This window comes from Osmerus mordax, chromosome 5, assembly GCF_038355195.1.
Source record: "Osmerus mordax isolate fOsmMor3 chromosome 5, fOsmMor3.pri, whole genome shotgun sequence".
NCBI lineage: Eukaryota > Metazoa > Chordata > Actinopteri > Osmeriformes > Osmeridae > Osmerus > Osmerus mordax.
This window is the reverse complement of record NC_090054.1, coordinates 4,893,060-4,899,113: the sequence shown is the minus strand read 5'-3', so window position 1 is coordinate 4,899,113 and position 6,054 is coordinate 4,893,060. Positions and strand designations below refer to the sequence as shown.

At 44.8% G+C, this 6,054-nt stretch overlaps 1 pseudogene; it reads right to left on the bottom strand.

Moving 5' to 3' along the window:
* Positions 1-1,395: 1,395 nt before the first annotated feature.
* LOC136943296 (piggyBac transposable element-derived protein 4-like) lies at positions 1,396-2,725 on the bottom strand (annotated as a pseudogene).
* Positions 2,726-6,054: the final 3,329 nt, after the last annotated feature.

Below are 6,054 nucleotides of genomic sequence, written 5' to 3'. Positions count from 1 at the left end.
GTCATTGTGACCCACCGTCGTATTGCGACAGATTTACCGCATACAAAGACAAAGTGAAGCATTTTCTTTTAACAGCTAGGCTGTCTCAGACCCCCCACATTGCAAAGGTTAAAAGAAAATTATTTTAATTTGTTTTTGTATTGGGTCAAATTGGGTTTGTTTCTGAAAATGAAGAGATAGAGACACAAAGAACAGCCTGCTTCCCACACCCTGTGTGAGACACCATGTTTAAGCCTGAGCACACTTCTCAGATCACAAGACAGAACTTTAATAACCACAATGCATAACTTTACTAAGCACAATATATTCTTTAGTATTGCGACAACTTAACCGCATACAAAAACAAAGTGAAGCATTTTCTTTTAACCATTGGGCTGTCTCAGACCACCCACATTGCAAAGGTTAAAATAAAATTATTTTGATTTGTTTTTGTATTGGGTAAACACAACCATGGTTCGTTATGAACCTTTGGGTCATGTGACCCGAAGTCAGCACAAGGGTTAAGTGGTTCGCCCTGAAAGTGAGAGCACTTGTGGGTATGTTAGACCAGCTTGGGGACAGTGGAAAGACTGAGCTTCACTGTGGTTCACATGTGACATGGCTCCTGTCCAAACTGCCTCATGATATACGGGCTGAGTTTAACCCTTGTGTGGTGTTCATATTTCAGTTACTCAGCCAGTGTTCGTGGGTCTGCTGGACCCGCTGCATTTTTGGGTTTTTAATGCAACACAATCAAACAATTTAAAGTTAAAATACTCAACAGATGTTTACTTCATCCCAATCAAAAGCAATATAAACAGCATATAGTGTTAATAGTTGCCCTTTACTTTTGTTAGATCACATTTATGAACTAAAGTGATTTTTTATTTTTATCAAATGTGATAAAAAAGAAAATCAGTTATAATCAAATTAAGAATGGAAAAACAATCAACAAATTTACAAATGAAGGAAGGTTTTTCATAACTAGATTTTTATTTAGGCTATTTGAACTTCATTAGAAATTTAACCAATTCAGGTCAGTTTACACAACACAAGCTGAACACAGTAATCAGTCTAGACAACACATTAGCCCCATTGAACGCATTGTCTTTTCATACCAGCCTGTACAACACATGAGGGGCAGAGTTTTACTGTGTTGCATATGCACTTCTTGCACTTTATGCATGTATATTGTGTTTTTCTATCCATCTTGGGTCCACACACTTCGCAGCGCTTCTTTTTGTTGCTGCTGGCCGCAACCTAGAATAATGAAAAGATCTGGAATTTTACTTAACACCTAACATTTACTTAACACCTCTCTCTCACTCTCTCTCTCTCTCTCTCTCTCTCTCTCTCTCTCTCTCTCTCTCTCTCTCTCTCTCACAAGGTATGAGTGTCAGACATACTGCAACAGCATCACACACTTACTTCAGGCTCTGCAGATGGTGGTTCTGTAGGTTGGGTGGATGGGGCACTAGCATTCTCCACCTGAATCCTCCTCATGATGGCTGCAGAGGCTGGGGTTCTTGGAACATGTTGTCTTCTCTGGATTTGAGGTCTCACCAGTGCCTTTCCCAGTTCCTCGAGAAAGAGGCGTCTCCTCTGGAGCTTACTTCTGTTCCACTCTATGTTCATTGCCATCCAGATGACAAAGGCGTTGTACGCAGAGATGTCCAACATGTCAAAGAATATCACCAGTGGCCAGCGTAGGGTCCTCCTTTTGCAGCTGCAGCTGTGTCACCAGCTTGTCCATGTTGTCCACCCCTCCTTTTGAGGCATTATAATCCATGATGATCTCTGGTTTTTGATGCTCCTGGCCACATATTCAGTCATCCCTGTGCAGTGTCATCAGTACCACATTCTTGCCTTTCTTTGGCAAATAGGATACCAGGGACGTGTCAGCCGTGAACACAAACTTGGACGAGTTGAAAGGCCTGTTCTTTGTAGTCAGCAGTTGGGGTGGGAGCTCAGGCTTGTTTTTCCGTATTGTTCCCACCATGGTCAGATTCCTCTTTAGGAGCTCCTGTCCCAGCTTGTACGAGGTAAAATTGTCGCATGTGATGGAGTGTCCACTGAGTCCCTGAGTCATGTCCAGGACAACTCTCATTCCTTGATTTTTTTCAGGGGCTCCTCCATCAGGCTTCCCTGTGTATACTTGTAAGTTCCAAGCATATGAGGAAGTGGCATCACAGGCAGCCCAGATCTTTATGCCATATTTTGCAGGTTTAGATGGTATATACTGCCTAAAGGGGCAGCGCCCCCTAAATGGCATCAGCTGCTCATCGATGGTGACATTAGGCCCAGGGTTGTAAAACAGGGGGAGGCGCACCCATTTGTCCCACACTGTCCTGATGGCAGCTAGCTTGTCTCTCTGCCGTCGAGCTGGTCTGTCGTCTTGGTTATCAAACCGGATAACCCTGGAAATGATGTGGAAGTTTTCCTGGGACATTGTTGCCCGGAAAATTTCTCTGCCCGTTTTCGCATCCCACAGGGATTCTGTGGATTCCCCTTTGGACTTGAAAACTCCCGCAAGGATGAGAACCCCAAAGTAGGCATGTAAGTGGGTTTTGTCCATCTCCTTCCACCTCTCTCCAAACACACGCCTTCCTTCCAAATTAGTGGAATCCAGAATAATTTTCTGGATTGAATCTGTGATGAAAAGCTCAAAAGTAGACTTGATGTCCTGCACATGAGTTACTGCCATCCGTGTTGGCCCTGGTTGCATCCTTATGACATTGGCAGCCATGCGGGATGGCTCATTTTTTGGGCAAGAAGACCATTCAATTTAATCTTTTTTGGACATCCATATTTCTCTCCTTTCTATATGATTACAGTCTTGTTCTGGTCCTTGAGCTGGCTGCTGATGGGCTGGTCCTTGAGCTGGCTGCTGATGGGCTGGTCCTGTGGCTCGTCTTCGTTTTTGAAGTAGCTGATGCTCAATCTCATCCTCCTCTTGAAAGTCACTGTCAGACTCTGAATTTTCAGAAATGTGATCCTCACATTCTGAAATCTCTTCCTCTACTTCATCGTCAAAAGCTTCTCTCTCTTCCAAAACCAGTTAGAGTGTCCTCTGAGCAGACAAACTTTTGGCCATCTTGATCAGTTGTGATAAGGAACCACATAGGCTGCAAGTTGAACCACGAAAAGTCTTTTCAAAAATGATTCCCGCTCCACAGTCTGGCATCTACACAATCTTTAGCTCACAAAAAAGAACGAATCGTGCTTAGCTACAAAACGTTTGTCGCTAAAATTCCAGTCGATTGTCGATGCGTCTATGTTTTACGCAGAACTAGTTTCTTGAGAGCGTAATAGGATTTTGGTGGCACGGTTCGACACGTGATCATTCTACACCAATAAGGTAGCTGCTTTTTGTCAACATGGATGGATATGGTTGGCAAATAGAGGATGGGACCTTGCACGTCACTTGGATGACCAGAAATTCGGCCCCTGACAGTATTTTGCATGTGATACACTGCGACTGCAATAGTGAGTGTGACACAGGCAGATGTTCCTGTTTTTCGTTAGGACTGTGTTGCACAGACTTATGTCGTTGTAACATTCAATTCACTTGGGAGTACAACGGCACTTAGGAATGATTGGCTGGACCTGATGTTAGTTGGGGAAAACCCATGAAATCCTGCAGCTGATGGTACATCCTGCCTCATCAGCACAACTAATGAAGTCCTGTACGTGGAAAGGCGGGCTGGGTGCAGCCAGGTCCTACTTAAAGTTAGTAAAGTGCTGCGTAACGGTGACCACACCTTGGAGACATATGCCATCTTTGAGGATGGGTCGGAACGGACCATTCTCCTCCCTGCAGCCTCGCAGAGCCTTAAGCTGACTGGCGAGCCGGAAGATCTGATCCTCAGTACTGTTCTGCACGGCACTGCAGTGTTTTTCTCCATCTTCCCAGTAGACCATCCAAGGAAATCCTTCAAGATTTACAGAGCATTCACTGCTGATCACCTGGGTCTGGCTGAGCACACTTACCCAATAAAGGCACTTCAGAGGAAGTACAAACATTTAAGAAGCCTTTCTCTCCAGACGATGAATAGAGTGCAACCCTTGCTGTTAATCGGGTCAGATTATACACACTTAATCACTCCAGTGGAGCCTGTGCATTTGGGACCCCACGGGGGACCAGCAGCAGTGAAGACAAGGCTGGGCTGGACACTTCAGGGGCTGACCAGGTACAGCAAGCAGAAGGCAACACCACAACAGTGTCTGCACGTCTCCACCCTCTCACCTACTAACAAACTTCTACATGACGTAGAGAGATTGTGGCAGCTGGATGTTCTGCCCTACAGGAGTGAAAACCTTGTCACACGCTCCAGGCAGGATCAGGAAGCAGTCCGCCTGCTGGAGGCAAAGACCACACGAGTAGAAGTTGATGGGATTCAGCGCTACGCTACGCCCCTCCTCAGGGTGAAGAACATGTCACAACTTCAGGCACCTAAGGAGGCGGTGCTAGATAATCTCCGAAGTACAGAGAGGCGTCTGTTGCGAGACCCTCAAAGAGCATCCGCATACTGTGCAGAGATCGGAAAGCTGGAGAAGGCGGGCTATGCAGTTAAAGCGTCAAAAGAGGAGCCGAGTAAAGCAACCGAGTCCTGGTTCATCCCACATTACATGGTGAGCCATAACGGAAAGAACAGGATTGTGTTCAACTGTTCCTTCATGTATAAGGGAGGAAACCTCAACGAGCTGCTGTTGCCTGGGCCCACCTTAAGTTCTAGTCTACTGGGAGTACTACTGCGCTTCAGACAGCATACCATTGCTGTCAGCAGTGATATCAAAGGCATGTTTCACCAGGTGAGGCTGCTCCCGGAGGACAAGCCCTTGTTGCGCTTTCTGTGGCGAGACCTGAAGACAGAGGAACTACCCAGCATCTATACATGGCAAGTCCTTCCATTTGGCACCACATGTAGCCCCTGTTGTGCTATTTTTGCGCTGCAGAAACATGTGTTTGACTACAGTCAGCCAGGTGAAGATGTTCGAGTGTCTACAGAACGATCATTTTATGTAGAGCCTCCCCTCTGTGGAAGAAGCCTATCACTTGGTCGACAAACTGACCTCACCGATGGCTACAGTTGAATTTGAGCTACGCCAGTGGGCCAGTAACACCCTGGAGGTCATCAGCCACCTGCCTAAAGAAGCCAGATCTGAGAGCAGCGAGTTGTGGCTCAATGAGTCAGACACTGACCCACAGGAGCTTGCCCTTGGACTCCGCAGGCTCTACAATTCAGACACTTCAAGGTATAAATACAGTATGCTGGACCAACCCACTCCCACCATGCGAAACATATACAGCATATATTGTCGGCATTCTGATCGATGCACCCTGGTGGCCACAACCTTTTGAAGACCAGCTAAAAATTATACAGTCCTTTACAGTCACCAAAACAGGTATCGTTTGCCGAACAGGTACTTTTAAAACGAATCCGATTCCTAAACCGATTCTTGAAAAACTGAAAAATGACATCAAAGAAAGGCTCTTGTATAGAGTTTTTTTTAATTTTTTTATTATTTAAATGTAACAATATATTAACTGTACTTAATTGTTTTAAAGTACTTAAATACATAATAAGTCAACCTAAGTCACCTAACACACAACAATAATAAATAAAAGTTACACTATTAACAAGTAACAACAAAATGAATGTTGAGTTTGTATGCTAACTAAACCAGCTCTAACTTTAGCAGTTCTTTTGCAGAAAAAGGACCATATTTACCTTCTCTGGCAATATACGACACCTCTCCTGAGGGACCAGGGACTGATGTCCGCAAGCTGTCAAACACGGTGCATCCCTCTGCTTTAAAGATCCTGTAAAGTAAATTCCATGTTTTGCTCCTAAGTACATTATATACGTGTGAAATGAGTTCCTGAAAGCATGTGCAAATCGCTAAAACTTTGTCGCACTAACATGTGGAGTTAGACCGAAGAACAGTTTCTTTTCCGTTTTCGGGTCAGGAGCCAAAAAACTCATTTCGACCTATCTACAGTTAGGTCCATAATTATTTGGACCTAACTCAGGAAGACCAGATTAGAGTTTGCCAAAAAACATCTAAAAGAGC